Source organism: Hyperolius riggenbachi, chromosome 11 (assembly GCF_040937935.1).
Source record: "Hyperolius riggenbachi isolate aHypRig1 chromosome 11, aHypRig1.pri, whole genome shotgun sequence".
NCBI lineage: Eukaryota > Metazoa > Chordata > Amphibia > Anura > Hyperoliidae > Hyperolius > Hyperolius riggenbachi.
The window spans coordinates 248,976,955-248,996,475 of NC_090656.1; the positions used below are offsets into that span (position 1 = coordinate 248,976,955).

General features: G+C 46.8%; 1 protein-coding gene across 1 annotated transcript in view; it reads right to left on the reverse strand.

Annotated features, from left to right (window-relative positions):
- Positions 1-19,521, reverse strand: part of SLC1A2 (solute carrier family 1 member 2) — a 216,880-nt gene that overhangs the window by 169,756 nt on the left and 27,603 nt on the right. The gene's annotated exons all lie outside the window — the stretch shown is intronic.

Sequence of the window (19,521 nt, forward strand, 5' to 3'; positions counted from 1 at the left end):
GGGATTCCACCGCTGACGAAATCGCCTGCGGATGCGATTCCGCGTGCGTTTTTTGCCGCGATTTCGCATGCGATTTCGCATAGGCAGGGTATATGCGAATTTAACCATGTCACCGCCTGGTTCAATTTAGATTACTTTTGGTGCGAAATTGCGGCAAAAAACGCATGTGCGATTTCCCCTATTAAATACATTGCCTGCGAATCGCCTGCATTCCACACGCAGGCGAATTCTGCAGGCTCTACCGTGCAACAACAACAAATAACATTTGTAGAGCGCTTTTCTCCCATAGGACTCAAAGCGCATAAAAACCTGCACAGAAAAACGCACCAAAAAAACTGACAAGTGGAAACAGGGCCATCCACTTGTACTGGTTATGCGAATCCGCATGCAGACAACGCATGCGGATTCGCTCTAGTGGAAACGGGCCCTAAGACTTCCCTGCTCTGGAGGTGCCTAACCCTAAGACTTCCCTCCCAGTGGTGTATAACCATAAGAACCCCCCCATTGTTGCCTAAGGCTAAGATCCCCTTCCTGGTGGTGCCTAACCCTAAGACCTCCCTTGTGGGTGCCTAACCATACACCCCTGGTGGCGCCCCGTGCCTAAGTCTGGAGCCGCCCTGCTATGCAACGCTGCAATTTGATATTCGCATGCCTTGACCCCCTTGATTATATCGGGCATATCCGGGCGCCGTAATTGACCTTCTTGGCCGCTGGTCGTGGCCAGGGCCGAGCCTGGGCGGGTGCTGCGGGTGCAAGGCACCCAGGCGCCTGCCTCTGAGAGGCGCCGCCCGGCCGCTGCTCTCCCCCTGTGGCCGCCGGCGCTCGCTCCCTCCCTCCCTCTCTCTAGCCGCCGCGTCAGACCTCGATCAGGCGGGCGGGCGCTAGGACCTAGCACGCCGCACTGATATGTGACATCACTTCCGCATATAGAGCGGGTGCGTCCGGACTCCGGCGCCTTCTCACTGGTCGGGTCGCCCGCTGATTGAGGTCTGAAGCTGCTTCAAGGTGAGGGGGGAGCGGCGGCGGCGGCGGCGGGAGGGGAGGGTTGGGTGCGCTCCTCTCACTCACTACCTAAACGAGGACCCTATACACCCTGGCTACATATACTGGTCACATATACCCCCTGGCTACATATACTGATCACATACCCCCTGGCTATATATATCCTGGGCACATACCACCCCCTGGCTACATATCCTGGGCACATACCACCCCCTGGCTACATATCCTGGGCACATACCACCCCCTGGCTACATATCCTGGGCACATATCACCCCCTGGCTACATATCCTGGGCACATATACCCCCTGGCTACATATCCCGGGCACATATACCCTCTGGCTACATATCCTGGGCACATATCACCCCCTGGCTACATATCCCGGGCACATAGGTCCCCTGGCTACATATCCCGGGCACATATAACCCCTGGCTACATATCCCGGGCAAAAATACCCCCTGGCTACATATCCCGGGCAAAAATACCCCCTGGCTACATATCCCGGGCACAAATACCCCCTGGCTACATATCCCGGGCACAAAGACCCCCTGGCTACATATCCCGGGCACATAGACCCCCTGGCTACATATCCCGGGCACATAGACCCCCTGGCTACATATCCCGGGCACATAGACCCCCTGGCTACATATCCCGGGCACATAGACCCCCTGGCTACATATCCTGGGCACATAGACCCCCTGGCTACATATCCTGGGCACATAGACCCCCTGGCTACATATCCTGGGCACATAGACCCCCTGGCTACATATCCTGGGCACATAGACCCCCTGGCTACATATCCTGGGCACATAGACCCCCTGGCTACATATCCTGGGCACATAGACCCCCTGGCTACATATCCTGGGCACATAGACCCCCTGGCTACATATCCTGGGCACATAGACCCCCTGGCTACATATCCTGGGCACATAGACCCCCTGGCTACATATCCTGGGCACATAGACCCCCTGGCTACATATCCTGGGCACATAGACCCCCTGGCTACATATCCTGGGCACATAGACCCCCTGGCTACATATCCTGGGCACATAGACCCCCTGGCTACATATCCTGGGCACATAGACCCCCTGGCTACATATCCTGGGCACATAGACCCCCTGGCTACATATCCTGGGCACATAGACCCCCTGGCTACATATCCTGGGCACATAGACCCCCTGGCTACATATCCTGGGCACATAGACCCCCTGGCTACATATCCTGGGCACATAGACCCCCTGGCTACATATCCTGGGCACATAGACCCCCTGGCTACATATCCTGGGCACATAGACCCCCTGGCTACATATCCTGGGCACATAGACCCCCTGGCTACATATCCTGGGCACATAGACCCCCTGGCTACATATCCTGGGCACATAGACCCCCTGGCTACATATCCTGGGCACATAGGTCCCCTGGCTACATATCCTGGGCACATAGGTCCCCTGGCTACATATCCTGGGCACATATACCCCCTGGCTACATATCCTGGGCACATATACCCCCTGGCTACATATCCTGGGCACATATACCCCCTGGCTATATATTCTGGGGACACTGGCTGTTTGTCATTATGTGCATTTGCTGGTGAAAAGCTGTCTTATGTGCATTTGCTGGTGAAAAGCTGTCTTATTATGTGCATTTGCTGGTGAAAAGCAGTCTCTTGTTATGTGCATTTGCTGGTGAAAAGCAGTCTCTTGTTATGTGCATTTACATGGGGAAAAGCAGTCTCTTGTTATGTGCACTTGCTGGTGAAAAGCAGTCTCTTGTTATGTGCATTTGCTGGTGAAAAGCAGTCTCTTGTTATGTGCATTTACATGGGGAAAAGCAGTCTCTTATGTGCATTCAGTGGGGAAATTTTGTCAGTAAAAATAATCTTTTGTCAGTAAATTTTTAGGTATTTGTCAGTAAAAAATAACGTGAAAGGTTGGCAACACTGGCAGGCTGCGCGGCGCAACGGGAAAGATACAGGCAGCCCACCTCACGCTTGGGCTTGGCGGGGGGGAGGAGCCGACGACAGCGAGCAAGAGTAGGGTGGCCGCAGGCAGCCATAAATACGCATGTGTGACTATATCGCACTCGCAGAGCCTCTCAGCCTGAGTCAGTCCAGAGACTAGCAGACTTGCAGGCAGCCAAAGCCAGCCAGGAGCAAGCCCAAGGAAGAGGGGTAGGAATGGGGTATCACACGCATGCGTAAAGAGGTGGAAGGTGTGGGTGTGATTAGGCAGGACATGGGTGTGGTTATGTGGTTGGGCGCGGTTAATTTAACCACTCCCATAGGCGCCAGAGAAAATCTTGCACCCAGGTGTCAGGCACCCCAGGCTCACCCCTGGTCGTGGCCATTATAAAAGCCGCAATTTACTGCAAAGAAGGTAAGTTTCTGCGCCCAGAGATGCCCGACAGCTGGTGCCGCCATGCACTGAAATTTTGTGGCTTTCATAATAGTCGCCTATGGTGGCAATCTTTTTTCCATAAGGGCTCTTGCGCCCTTTTTTCCTGATTCCCTTGGGAATTTCAGTGGTATAGCTCCCCGTATCATGTCTTCTCCCAGGCCGTACAAATTATTTACACAGAGGAACCAAGGGGGGGGCGCTGTTTCTCCTTCTGACCACATCCACTGCATGAATTTACTGACATCAGTGGATGCAGTCTTTAACAACAGGTATCCATGGTTACGCAGCGGGGGCGCTAGGGAAGTGTGACTACAGGTGTGTCACTCGGATTTCACCGTCAGTAAGGATAAGCCACCGACAATCGGCTTCATCTGCATTTTAGTGTGGAAACCAAGGACTCTCATCCTTGCAGACACGCTGTAGCTTCCATAGTTTGAAAGCAAAGAACACTGGGATATGCACATGGCCCTGCTCTCACAAAGCAAGGTGAAACACTTTCATCAGACGCAGAGATTACAGGGGCAGCATGTTTGTACTGTGTTTACACAGCATGCAGGCAGAGTAGGAGGAGAAGCGAGAGGAGAGCAGGGTGAAGAGGTTATCACTGGGGAAAAGCAGCTTGTTGTGCTGTGGGAGGAGTCTGACAGTGAGTGAGGAGGAGGGAGGCAGGAGAGCATCATTGGGGAAAAGCAGCTTGTTGTGCTGTGTGAGGAGTCTGACAGTGAGTGAGGAGCGGGAGGCAGGAGAGCAGCATTGGGGAAAAGCAGCTTGTTGTGCTGTGTGAGGAGTCTGGCAGTGAGTGAGGAGTGGGGAGGCAGGAGAGCATCATTGGGGAAAAGCAGCTTGTTGTGCTGTGTGAGGAGTCTGACAGTGAGTGAGGAGGGGGGAGGCAGGAGAGCATCACTGGGGAAAAGCAGCTTGTTGTGCTGTGTGAGGAGTCTGACAGTGAGTGAGGAGGGGGAGGCAGAAGCGCAGCATTGGGGAAAAGCAGCTTGTTGTGCTGTGTGAGGAGTCTGACAGTGAGTGAGGAGGGGGAGGCAGAAGAGCAGCATTGGGGAAAAGCAGCTTGTTGTGCTGTGTGAGGAGTCTGACAGTGAGTGAGGAGGGGGGAGGCCGGAGAGCAGCATTGGGGAAAAGCAGCTTGTTGTGCTGTGTGAGGAGTCTGACAGTGAGTGAGGAGGGGGGAGGCCGGAGAGCAGCAGTGCCTCATGTGACTTGCACAGCAGAAGGGAGGAGGTGGCACTGCAGTCCTGACTGAGGAAGAATTGAGGGGCTAAGGATGAGCTGTTTGTTTGTCACAGACTCACAGCCAGCCAGTGTGTTATTGTGTTGAGCTGCAGCATGTCATGTGAGAACATTAAATGAAGCAGAGTAAATTGTCGGGTGACTGCTATCATTCCAACCAGGGGAGGGAGGGGGGCATCCTCACAAGTTTGCCTCACGCAGCAGAAGTCTAGAACTTGCCCTGGATATGCAGCAGCTCCTCACAAAGACACCTGTCCTGGAAATGTGCACAGTAACCTAGCTCCAAACTTTTTGAGATAAGGAAGAGGGACAAAGCCACACCCCTGGCACACCTCTAACCACGCCAGACAGAAGAGAGCCTATTACGTGCAATGAGTGGGCGGGGCAGAGACCCAGCTCATAGCTCTGAAGCCACTGAGCAGATAAGTGAGTTTCTCATACAGGAAGTGCACAAGTAAGTGACAGCTCTTCCTATGTTTCTGTATTCCATTGCGAGAAAGCGCTGACTTCCGCTATAACAGCCAGACCTCACCAGTGAAAAGCGATTACACCTCCCACTCAAAGCTTATTTAAAACCAGAGCCCGATGTGACACTTTGTAGGTTTCAAGGCAGCACGTGGGAGGAACTGTCAGCACCAGGATCATGTTCAAAAACGATAACAGTCTGCTGTTAATTCAGCACAGATAACCCCGCGGCTGCCATCCGAGATTTGTCTCTGTGCGGCGGCAGATGTGTCCACAGCGCAGCCTCACGACGACGCGGATCCCAAATCTATTCGCAGAGTGCCTGAGACTCGCGGCTGCTGAACAACCATTGGCTCGCCGATTGCTGGACTCGGACCAGGACTATAAAGCAGCAGCCTATAAGCACAACAGCTTGCTGCTCGCGTATAAACAAACCTTTTCCTTTAATCACACAGATGCCTTCATTTTGTTGATCCCTTTTAGGATGAGGAGAACTGAACGTGCTGTACAATCACTTTTGTAACCTTCAGCGACCTAACTGCCACTAAATGCAGCCTACCCATTTCTGCGGCACTGTACAGAGTACATAGTCATGTCACTGACTGTCCTCAGCACACTCTAATCCTACCATAGTCATAGTGTAATGTCCTACCATAATATTATGTATTTATACAGCACTGACATCTTCTGCAGCACATTACAGAGTACATAGTCATGTCACTGACTGTCCTCAGAGGGGCTCACTATCTAATCCTACCATAGTCATAGCCTAATGTCCTACCATATTATTATTATGTATTTATATAGCCAGGGGAGGACTGGCCAGGGGGGAAAGGGGGAGATTTCCCCCCAGGCTGCCTCTCATTTAATGATTTAGGGCTGGTACAGTGCTTGCTGCATTCAGGTTTTTGTATAAGGCAATGTGAAACAGGCTGGCTGAGAGAAATAAAGGTGCAATTACGGAGCAATTAGAGGATGGGTAAGCTGGTAAATGTACACAGCAAGATGCAGAGCAGAGGCTTGCCTGCAGGGTCCATAGAAAAAAAAAACCTCTGTCTGCTTTCACACCATTATAGATCCCAAATGTCCCTCTTCTGAAGGGACAGTACCTCTATGGACATAAGTGTATGTGGGGTGGGGGGGGGGGGGGAGTCTTGGGGAATTAAGGTGGCCATACATCTGTTGTCTCGGCGATCAACCAACCGTTTTCATAATTACTATCGGATTGGGTGAAAATCGGTGCCGCCACAAGCATGCCCAATTGACGATTTGATTGATTTTGGGCGGAAATTGGTTGAATCTGAGATGCTGGGAAATCTCAGGCCAATGTGGTTGATTTGGTGTGCAGCGGTAACAACGTGCGATAATCATGAACAACGGACACAACGGAAACCCCTTGCTGTCATCCCTCCAAATGTATTATGTGACCCCCGGTGCCTGTGCAGTTATACTTTACCTGTCACACTGCCCTGGAAGTGTCCTTGCTGTATTTCCAGTTCCACATGGGCGCCCCACATGACTACCAGCATGTAGCACGTGGCGTACGTATCTGACGTCATTTGGGCTGGGACTGCCATGGAAACGGGCCTCTAGTTTGTGTTTTCCCCCCAGGCTGAAAGGTCCCAGTCCTCCCCTGTATATAGCACTGACATCTCCTGCAGGACATTACAGAGTACATAGCCATGTCACTGACTGTCCTCAGAGGAGCTCACAATCTAATCCTACCATAGTCATAGCCTAATGTCCTACCATATTATTATTATGTATTTATATAGCACTGACATCTCCTGCAGCACATTACAGAGCACATAGTCATGTCACTGACTGTCCTCAGAGGAGCTCACAATCCAATCCTACCATAGTCATAGTCTAATGTCCTACCATATTATTATTATGTATTTATATAGCACTGACATCTTCTGCAGCACATTACAGAGTACATAGTCATGTCACTGACTGTCCTCAGAGGAGCTCACACTCTAATCCTACCATAGTCATAGTCTAATGTCCTACCATATTATTATTATGTATTTATATAGCACTGACATCTTCTGCAGCACATTACAGAGTACATAGTCATGTCACTGACTGTCCTCAGAGGAGCTCACACTCTAATCCTACCATAGTCATAGTCTAATGTCCTCCCATATTATTATTATGTATTTATATAGCACTGACATCTTCTGCAGCACATTACAGAGTACATAGTCATGTCACTGACTGTCCTCAGAGGAGCACGCAATCTAATTCTACCATAGTATTAATGGATTTATTCAGCTGGAAAAAGCTTTTAAACTTTTGAAGCAGGGTAACTTTTTAAGAACAAGTTTTAATTCTTTTTCTTGGAAAAGGTATAAATGAGATATTACTGGAACAATCACACTTCAGCACGTTCCCCTTTAAGCTAAAAAATATCTCGGCGTTGAATGATTGCCGCGGTCACGCTTGCCGCACATTTGATTGGCAACATTCACATAAGCCATTAATTCTCCCAGCTTTTGTCACCTGTTTGATGTATAAATTATTGTGTCGTACATCGTCCCGAGGTGTAGCGAGGCGGCCGCTTTGAAATGTCGCCTGTCAGCGGTGACGGTTTTGCGAGGAAGGGAGGAGCAGCCGACTGACGGGCTTTGAAGCTGGGAGATGACAGTGAGAGGTGCTCTATATACATGACACACGTCAGACGTATACCGTCTCATGGCCTGGAGAGGATCGGAGAGCGGAGGAAAACTTACAGGAACATGACGCTTTTATTGAGGGGAAAAAAGCGTGCATGAAATAGGGGAACAAGGAACATTGGGTGCCCGTTTTTGTTCATAAAATTATTGTTAGTATCTTCTGGTATTCTTTTTTTAAAGTGTAAATAGTGTAAATTGTTGTAATAAAATGTCACTATTTATTAAACTATATTTACTACAACTTAACCCAACCCTACTCACGCACAGAACACCCCCTTCCAGATGCCTAATCCTAAAAACCCTCCTTCCTGACGCCTAACCCTAAACCCCCCTCCCTACATGACGCCTAACTCTAAAAACCCCCCTTCCTGACGCATAACCCTAAATCCCCCCTTCCTGACGCCTAACCCTAAACCCCCCTCCCTACATGATGCCTAACCCTAAAAAAAACCCCTTTCTGACGCCTAACTTTAAAAATCCCCCTTCCTGAAGCCTAACCCTAAACCCCCTCCTTCCTGACGCATAACCCTAATTAAACCCCCTTCCTGTCGCATAATCCTAAAATCCCCCTTCCTGAAGCCTAACCCTAAAACCTCCCTTCCTAATCTTATAATATTCAAAACGATAAATGTCAAAACAATAATTTCAAAAATATATTATTTATAAATATGTCAAAACCACAACATTCTAATTTTCAAAACGATGTAACATTTAAAAAACTATAACGTACTTTATATATTTGTGTATAAGCCTAGTTTTTCAGCACAAAAATGTGCTAAAATGTTACCCCCTCGGCTTATAAGTGAGTCAGTGGAGCACAACGGATGGTGGACTCGGTGGAGGAGGTTTTGTTATTGACACTAGTGCTTGCACTGGTGATCCTGCTCTTGCCAGCTGGCTCCCTGCTGTGTCTGTGCCGCCATCCCCTGCAACATGGTGTGCAAAAAGTGCTGCTCAAGACTACCTGTGTCCCCTGGCTTGTAGAGCGGAGCGTGTAAGAAATGTGTCAGCTGTGCAATGATCGGGTGTTCTTCCTGTGTAGCAATCGCTGTGTCTCATATCTATGATGCCATCTAGTGGCTTCTTGAGACACAGCTGTGTGATCCTGGGGCACATCTGGCTGTGGGGAGGGGGCTGACTTGCACTGGGAGCACATATGGCTACTGTGGAGTGAGGTATACTGGGGAGGGGGCTTATACGCGAATCAATCACTTTTTCCTGGTTTCTGAGGGAAAAGTGGGTACCTCGGCTTTTACGCGGGTTGGCTTATATGCGAGTATATACGGTACTTTTGAAAACGATAATTATTGTGCACCAAATTTCTGCTTTGGGCGCCTTATAGCCGATTTTTGCATTAGTGCCTATGGCAGCGCCAAAATCATCCATTAGCCGCAGGGCGCCCACATTTCCTGCTTCCAAAAATACCCCTTTCATTTCAGTTCTACCTATGCCAAGACTGCAGGTATACCTAAGGCCTGGGCCCCCAAGAGTGATTGCAGCGGTGCTTTTTCCAAAAACCATGATACTAATGAAAGTGCACAGAGGTGAATCCACGGGAGTGATGGCGATTTGGTACACACTGCAGCTAGTTTACTATCAGTACAGGCACAGAGTAACAGCTTATACTGTACATACTGGAGGCAGCAGAGATCAGCACACACTGCAGCTAGATTACTATCAGTACAGGCACAGAGTAACAGCTTATACTGTACATACTGGAGGCAGCAGAGATCAGCACACACTGCAGCTAGATTACTATCAGTACAGGCACAGAGTAAAGGTGGCCATGCACTGGTAGATTTGCCATCAGATCGACCAACAGGTAGATCCCTCTCTGATCGAATCTGATCAGCGAGGGATCGTATGGCTGCCTTTACTACAAACAGATTGTGAATCGATTTCAGCATGAAACTGATCACAATCTGTGGTGGTGCTGCCGCCGCTCCCCCCCCCCCCTTGCATACATTACCTGATTCGGAGGGCGCGAGTCCCCCGGTCTCCCCGGTCTTCTTCTCCACGCTCGGCTCCAGCTTCACTGAACTTCCTGTCCGGGGAAGTTTAAACAGTAGAGGGCGCTCTACTGTTTAAACTTCCTGTCCAGACAGGAAGAAGTGAAGCCTGGCGGAACCCAGCGGAGAAGGAGCAGAGGTGACAGCGGGGATACGCGCCGGCCGGAGCAGGTAATGTATTGCCGCTGTATTGTGTCGGTCATCGGGCATTCGAACGCCGCTATCGATGCACTCCCTACCCACCAGCGATCGACCGAAAACTTCTGCACAGACAGGAACGTCGGGAATTGACGGGAACGATCGATTTCAGTCGGAAATCGATTGTTCGGTCAACGTTTGTGCAACGATTTCACAGCAGATTTGATCACAGTGATCGAATCTGCTGTATATCGGCGGGAAAATTGTTAGGTGTATGGGCCCCTTAACAGCGTATACTGCAAATACTGGGGGTAGCAGCGATCACTCAGCACATACTGCAGCTAGTTTACTATCAGTACAGGCACAGAGTAACAGCTTTTACTGTACATACTGGAGGTAGCCGTGATCAGCACACACTGTAGCTAGTTTACTATCAGTACAGGCACAGAGTATCAGCCTATACTGTACATACTGGGGGTAGCAGAGATCAGCATACATGCAGCTAGTTTACTATCAGTACAGGCACAGAGTAACAGCTTATACTGCACATACTGGGGGTAGCAGAGATCAGCACACACTGCAGCTAGATTATTATTAGTACAAGCACAGAATAACAGCTTATACTGTACATGCTGGAGGCAGCAGAGATTAGCACACGCTGCAGCTAGTTTACTATCAGTACAGGCACAGAGTAACAGCCTATACTGTATATACTGGGATAGCAGAGATCAGCACACACTGCAGCTAGTTTACTATCAGTACAGGCACAGAGTAACAGCTTATACTGTACATACTGGAGGCAGCAGAGATCAGCATACATGCAGCTAGTTTACTATCAGTACAGGCACAGAGTAACAGCTTATACTGTACCTGTACATACTGGAGGCAGGCAGCAGAGATCAGCACACACTGCAGCTAGATTACTATCAGTACAGGCACAGAGTAACAGCTTATACTGTACATACTGGAGGTAGCAGAGATCAGCACACACTGCAGCTAGATTACTATCAGTACAGGCACAGAGTAACAGCTTATACTGTACATACTGGAGGTAGCAGAGATCAGAACACACTGCAGCTAGTTTACTATCAGTACAGGCACAGAGTAACAGCTTATACTGTACATACTGGAGGTAGCAGAGATCAGCATACATGCAGCTAGTTTACTATCAGTACAGGCACAGAGTAACAGGTTATACTGTACATACTGGAGGTAGCAGAGATCAGAACACACTGCAGCTAGTTTACTATCAGTACAGGCACAGAGTAACAGCTTATACTGTACATACTGGGGGCAGCAGAGATCAGCACACACTGCAGCTAGTTTACTATCAGTACAGGCACAGAGTAACAGCTTATACTGTACATACTGGAGGTAGCAGAGATCAGCATACATGCAGCTAGTTTACTATCAGTACAGGCACAGAGTAACAGGTTATACTGTACATACTGGAGGTAGCAAAGATCAGAACACACTGCAGCTAGTTTACTATCAGTACAGGCACAGAGTAACAGCTTATACTGTACATACTGGGGGCAGCAGAGATCAGCACACACTGCAGCTAGTTTACTATCAGTACAGGCACAGAGTAACAGCTTATACTGTACATACTGGAGGTAGCAGAGATCAGCATACATGCAGCTAGTTTACTATCAGTACAGGCACAGAGTAACAGCTTATACTGTACATACTGGGGGCAGCAGAGATCAGCACACACTGCAGCTAGTTTACTATCAGTACAGGCACAGAGTAACAGCTTATACTGTACATACTGGAGGTAGCAGAGATCAGCATACATGCAGCTAGTTTACTATCAGTACAGGCACAGAGTAACAGCTTATACTGTACATGCTGGAGGCAGCAGAGATCAGCACACACTGCAGCTAGATTACTATCAGTACAGGCACAGAGTAACTGCTTATACTGTACATACTGGAGGTAGCAGAGATCAGCACACACTGCAGCTAGTTTACTATCAGTACAGGCACAGAGTAACAGCTTATACTGTACATACTGGGGGCAGCAGAGATCAGCACACACTGCAGCTAGTTTACTATCAGTACAGGCACAGAGTAACAGCTTATACTGTACATACTGGAGGTAGCAGATATCAGCATACATGCAGCTAGTTTACTATCAGTACAGGCACAGAGTAACAGCTTATACTGTACATGCTGGAGGCAGCAGAGATCAGCACACAGTGCAGCTAGTTTACTATCAGTACAGGCACAGAGTAACTGCTTATACTGTACATACTGGGGGTAGCAGAGATCAGCACACACTGCAGCTAGTTTACTATCAGTACAGGCACAGAGTAACAGCTTATACTGTACATACTGGGGGCAGCAGAGATCAGCACACACTGCAGCTAGTTTACTATCAGTACAGGCACAGAGTAACAGCGTATACTGTACATACTGGAGGTAGCAGAGATCAGCATACATGCAGCTAGTTTACTATTAGTACAGGCACAGAGTAACAGCTTATACTGTACATACTGGGGGCAGCAGAGATCAGCACACACTGCAGCTAGTTTACTATCAGTACAGGCACAGAGTAACAGCTTATACTGTACATACTGGAGGTAGCAGAGATCAGCATACATGCAGCTAGTTTACTATTAGTACAGGCACAGAGTAACAGCTTATACTGTACATACTGGGGGCAGCAGAGATCAGCACACACTGCAGCTAGTTTACTATCAGTACAGGCACAGAGTAACAGCTTATACTGTACATGCTGGAGGCAGCAGAGATCAGCACACACTGCAGCTAGATTACTATCAGTACAGGCACAGAGTAACTGCTTATACTGTACATACTGGAGGTAGCAGAGATCAGCACACACTGCAGCTAGTTTACTATCAGTACAGGCACAGAGTAACAGCTTATACTGTACATACTGGGGACAGCAGAGATCAGCACACACTGCAGCTAGTTTACTATCAGTACAGGCACAGAGTAACAGCTTATACTGTACATACTGGAGGTAGCAGATATCAGCATACATGCAGCTAGTTTACTATCAGTACAGGCACAGAGTAACAGCTTATACTGTACATGCTGGAGGCAGCAGAGATCAGCACACAGTGCAGCTAGTTTACTATCAGTACAGGCACAGAGTAACTGCTTATACTGTACATACTGGGGGTAGCAGAGATCAGCACACACTGCAGCTAGTTTACTATCAGTACAGGCACAGAGTAACAGCTTATACTGTACATACTGGGGGCAGCAGAGATCAGCACACACTGCAGCTAGTTTACTATCAGTACAGGCACAGAGTAACAGCGTATACTGTACATACTGGAGGTAGCAGAGATCAGCATACATGCAGCTAGTTTACTATTAGTACAGGCACAGAGTAACAGCTTATACTGTACATACTGGAGGCTGCAGAGATCAGCACACACTGCAGCTAGTTTACTATCAGCATAGTCACAGTATAACAGCATTTACTGTATTTGCATGTGCACATTATTTGTCATGCAATTTCCTTACATTATTTTCAGCAGCCGCGCAATTTCATTATTAAAAATAAATGGACAAGGTGTCTGGAAAAAACTCAAGGCTGGATTTTTTTTACTCTCACGTTAACATTTTTTAAAAGTGCGCTAAATGTGAACGGGGCTCACCGATCTGTGCTGTTTTGGGAGGGGCACAGAAGTCTCACTCTCAGGATCGGGGTAACAATTTCTGTAACATTTTACAGAGACCTGCGCCATTTAAAACCTTGAGGCCCTGTTCACAGTGGTCAGTTGTGATGCAGAGTCATTTCTCATGTCATCATCACTGCCCATACAATCCTATGGACCTGTTCACATTACTGTGTTGTTGTAGATGAACATGTTATTCTAGCTCGCTGCATGCAGACTTTGCATTAAAGTCTATGGCCAGTCTCCATTGCAGGTCACTCACAGTCATTATAATGCATTATAACGCATGCGATATGCAACTGCCCACTGTGAACCTATCCTCAAATTTTATTCAACCATCTCAAATTTCCTAAACAAACAGAAGTAATATCACAGGCAGCCCTAGAAAGCAAAGGTTACAGGCCGACCAGTGAGGAGTGACACACGGCGTTTTGGAGCATTGCTCCCAGGTACATATTATCAATTAACATGAGCCGTCAGATGTAATGCAATAGATCGAATACAATTTTGCATGCAACACCCCCCCCCCCCACAAAAAAAGTTGCGCTATGCAAACGATCTATAAGGCAGCATTCGCACTTATACCCGCAAATTCCGCCTGTGAATCTTGGCATGTACGATTATGTATTTTGCAGTTTGTAGGCTTTGTCCTTTGATTTTGTTTTTGCTGCAATTTACATTTTTGTGCAGGTTTTTTTTTTTCTTTTGTTTTTTTTTTAGAATGCGTTCTTTTTTTTTGTGCACACTAATGTAGTTCATTTACAAGAGAATACCTCTGATTAACTTCAAAATCAGAAACAATTTTCTCCTAACAAATGTGATTTTGGTTTACGTTTCCATTGACCTGAGTACTCTACTTGTGAATCTCACATATAAAAAAGCATCACCACTGCACGATTTAAAAACGTAGAGAAACGCACGATGATTAAAAAAAAAAAAAAATGAGAGGCCATTGAGGGCTGGTTAACACCAAGAGCGCTTCTGAGATCCTTTTAAAATTGCTAGCGCTTTGAAAAGTGCATGGCTAATATCTTTCTATGGGCCAGTTCACGCCAGAGCAATGTGAGTTTTTTTCCAAATGCAAACGCGAGTCCTGCATTTAGGAAGAGATTTCAGCCTCAACATAAAGTATAGGAAAAGTGGAAAATCGCTCTGAAAATCGCAGAGCAATTTGCCTAGCGTATTTTTGTCAAACACTGTTCACTTCCAGGTCAAAGTGTACTTCCTCTTTTTTGCCACAAGTACTACAAAATTGTTACATGCAAACGGTTAAAACTTGCTAAACATAATTACAAAATCTCTAGGAAAATGCCAGGAATCGCTAACGCAAATCACTTAAAAAAACGCTAAGCAATTGGGATTGTGCTTAGCGATTTTTTTTTTTGTGTGCGAATTAGGCCTGAAATACATTAAATGTGTGATGAACGCAAAATCAGATTACAGATATGTGTGTGAACGGACCGGAACCCCGCTGGGGTAAGCGTGAACCCTCAAAGCACAAGCGGATGGCGCACGGCGATCTAATCTTAGGATCAGAATGCAACCAGTGGAAAGCAGCCCTAAATGCTGCGAAACCTACGCAGGCGCAGAGCGGTGCACATGGGATATGGGGGCGGGGTGGAGAGGCTGCAGACAGACAGCGAGGGGCGAATTATGGCGCTGTGTATGCACTTATCCAGCGCGATGGTGACACACTACGGCTGAAGAACAGAGCCAGTGGCGTAGCAATAGGGGATGAAGAGTTTCCGACTGCTCCGGGGCCCCTGGACCAGAGGGGCCCACCTTCATCCATCTTACTAGCTTTGCATTGGTGCTGTGCTGGTTGTGAATGCCTCTGTATGTGCATTACATAGTGGCAATCCTTAAAGGAGTTCTCTTGCACTTTACAAAAACTAAAACTGCCACTTACCTGAGGCTTCTATTGGCCCCCTGCAGTTAGAACGTCCTGTGCCGTCCTCCTCCGATCACTCGTTCCCCACCGCCGGCACCGGTGTAATTATTCGTCTAACTAGACCAAGAGAACTGCGGCTGCGTGGCCGTGCGAGCTCGCTTTCACGCGCGTTAACAGGAGCTTTCAGCGCAATATGAAGTTTTCCTGTACTGCTCCTGCGCAGTAAGCTCCCGCTGCCGCGCGCGGCCGTGCAGCCGCACTTCTGTTCGTCTAGTTAGACAAATAATTACACCGGTGTCTGCGGCGGGGAACGGGTGATCAGAAGAGGACGGTGCGGGACATGACCGCTGCAGGGGGCTGATAGAAGCCCCAGGTAAGTGTTAATTTTTGTTTTTGTAAAGTGCAAGAGGCCCCCTTTAACAAACTGTTTCCGGAGGCCTGGAACACACTATAAATCACAAATCGCTAGCGTTTAGTGAGCGATTTCATGAACGTTTTCAAGGCGCTTTTGGGAGCGATTTTTAAAAAGTGTAAGCTTTTTGCCTGCGATTGTGTTGCGATTTGCGATTAGCGATTTTAACTCTGATGGGTCCTCTCAATGTATCATTTTTTTACAGTTTGCAGTCATTTAAAATCGCACTCAAATATCTACGTTCAGCGATTCATGAGCGATTTACCAGCGCTTATATACTTTGCATTGAAGCGCAAATGCTCCCAAAATGCTGCGTGTCCTGCGATTGCGATTTTGCTAATCGCAATCGCTACTTTGGAATTTGCTACATTTATTTACACTGGCAGAGCGTTTAGGGAAATCGCTAGCAATTTAAAGCGCACCCTAAATGCTCAAAACCCGCTCTGGTGGGTTCCAGGCCTCACCTCTGATTACACCTCTCTGACACTGAAACTGTCCTTGGTAGGTTTTGGGGCTCCCTATCAATACAGAGGTTGGGGCCCCATGTAAAACTCGCACAGGGGCCTCAAGCCCCTTAGTTATGCCACTAGCACAGAGCTCTCAGTTTTGGCACTGTGTGATGTTGGGGCAGTGCCAGAGGGGGGATTTATCAGGGTTCCTGAAGCTGTAAGGTAAGTATGACTATTTTTGGCAGTAAGCAGATCAGGTTGAGGACAGGGGGTGTTAGTGCGAGAGGTCAGTCATGTTAGGGCGCGCCCGTTCTCTGTTACCGTAACACACATTTTACAGGGGGAGTCAGTTTTAGGTGGCGATGAGCACAAATTTCGCACAGACATCATTTCCCATCGAAATTCATAATTATGATGCTAAATTGTAATACAAAATTTTGCAAAAAAAAATCATATTTAATTTAGCAGGGCTGTGGAGTCGGAGTCGTGGAGTCGGGCAATTTTGGGTGCCTGGAGTCGGAGTCGGGAAAAAATACACTGACTCCGACTCCGACTCCGACTCCTAATGAATTTAAACTGTAATTAAAATAGAAAATATGATGTTCTATTTCTCAGATAATAGTCATCATACAGTATATATACAGTAATAGCTGTGCTTAGTCCACAAAATGAAATAAACCAATCAAAATTAGTTACTTGTGCTGCTTCAGTAAAGCAGTCCCCGTATTTTTAAAGTCAGATATACATATCTGATTGTGACTGTACAGTATATATGATGTGTACACAGGAATCTCTTATATATACTAAATAACATCTATGCTGTAAGAATAAAGCCTGATGTGTAGCTGTGTCACTAATAGAGATGGTCAACGAGATGGAAATAATTCTGCATTGATGCTGATTTATGCAAATGTATGCACTCCCTTTGCTGATGAAATCAAATAATTTGATATGTTGTTAAAATTTGGTTTGGTGACTACAAATTAAAGGGTACCTGAGACGGATGAAAAGTAAAGTTTTATACATACCTGGGGCTTCTTCCAGCCCCCTTCAGGCTAATCAGTCCCTCGCTGTCCTCCACCACCCGGATCTTCTGCTATGAGTCCTGGTAATTCAGCCAGTCAGCGCTGTCCGGCCGCATGCCGCTCCCACAGCCAGGAACATTCTGCACCTGCGCAATAGTGCTGCGCAGGTGTAGTACGCTCCCGTCGGCAGAGTGTGTGCATGCGCACTACGCCAGACTGGCTCAAGTACCTGGACTCATAGCAGAAGATCCAGATGGCGGAGGAGGACAGCGAGGGACTGATTAGCCTGAAGGGGGCTGGGGGAAGCCCCAGGTATGTATAAAACTTTAATTTCATCTGTCTCAGGTTTACTTTGTTACACAGTAGTACTATACTCTACATATGCACTCCCCACAGAGCTGCAGGGAATCCACTGAGAATGCTGTGCACATTGAACACAGAGATGTTATCACCCATAAACCTGGTTCAGATTGTGCATGAAGAATGTGTAATAGAGGAAGAATCCCCTCATTATCACCATAATTGTTACGTATGTTAAGGAGAAAAATGGGAAAAAGACAAAAGAATCATTTTTCAAAAAGACCTTGTAGTTTTTTGTTTTTTTTTAAAAATCAGTTTTAATAATGCAAAGAAAAATGGTTTTAAAACTGCTTTTTTTCTGAGATTAAAAAACATTTTTACTTTGCATTTTTAAAAATCGATTGTCTCAAAAACGACAAGGTCTTTTTGAAAAATTATTATTTTTTTGTTTTTACTTGTACTTACTATTCTCCTTTAAAGACACCAAAAGCGAGAATAAACTAATGAAATAAACCATTGTATCTATCTTCCTTCTTCTAAAAATGACTTTTTAAGATATTCCGCAGTTTCATTTCATGTTTAAACTTTTTAAGTTTTAACTGTTTCATTGTTTTTGCTCAATGACGCATCCATTGAAATATGTCAGAGCAAAAATCTATGAACTATTGACTCTTTTTATCTCTTTCCTGCTCTCAGAAGCCATTTTCTGCTAGGAAAGTGTTTTATAGTTGGAATTTCTTATCAGTGAGGGTCACACTGTAGTCACTTCCTGTCTGAGTCCGGACTGAGTCAGCCACTTACATACCTGATATTTAACTCTTTCAGGCAGAGAAAGAAAAAAAAGGAACACAGCCTAGTTATTAGTGTGCTAGGCACTGTACATACACCTGTCTATCTCATCATGTCACATGTCACTTCGGGTATCCTTTAACACATGTAGTAACTTTGGTGACACTAGCATGTATGTATGTGGGCTTTGCAAAGTTGTTACAAATCTATGTGAAAATTACGCAAAATAACACAAAATTAAGTGAAATTACAATTGATTACACAAAATTGATTGAATTTAAAAATCGCAATTAGGTATGGACGGAATTGTGAAAACTTACGCAAAATCTCAAGTAATCATAATTAGCTGATTGTGATCATTACTAGTTGTAGGCTAAATTTTTTACTAAAGTACTAAAGTATTGTTCCTCTGATCGGCCAATTGATTATCTAACTTTGCTTTGGTTGCAAATTTAAAGGATACCCGAAGTGACGTGTGACATGAGATAGACATGTGTATGTACAGTGCCTAGCACACAAATGGCTATGCTGTGTTCCTTTTTTTTCTTTCTCAGCCTGAAAGAGTTAAACATCAGGTATGCAAGTGACACTTTCTGTCCGGGTCAGACTGGGTCAGACTAAGGGCTCGTTTCCACTAGTGCGGTGCGGAATCGCCTGCATTCCACCGCGGACAAAATCGCATGCGGGTGCGATTCCGCATGCGTTTTTGCCGCGATTTCGCATGCAATTCCGCATAGGTAAGGCTGTATGCGATTTTAACCATGTCACTGCCTGAGTGAAATAACATTAATACCTATGCGAAATCGCATGCGATTTCGCGTCAAAAAACGCATTGTCACCCCGCATGCGATTTCCCTATTAGTTACATTAGCGGCGATTCGCGCACATTCCTTCTGCAGGCGAAATCTGACGGCCCTGCCGTGCAGATTTCTGCCGCACCAAAAAACGCTGCCGCAGCCGCACAAGTGGAAACAGCCCCATCCACTTACATTACCTATGCGAATCCGCGTGCAGTGCCCGCATGCGGATTCGCTATAGTGGAAACGGGCCCTAAAGCATAACCCTCACT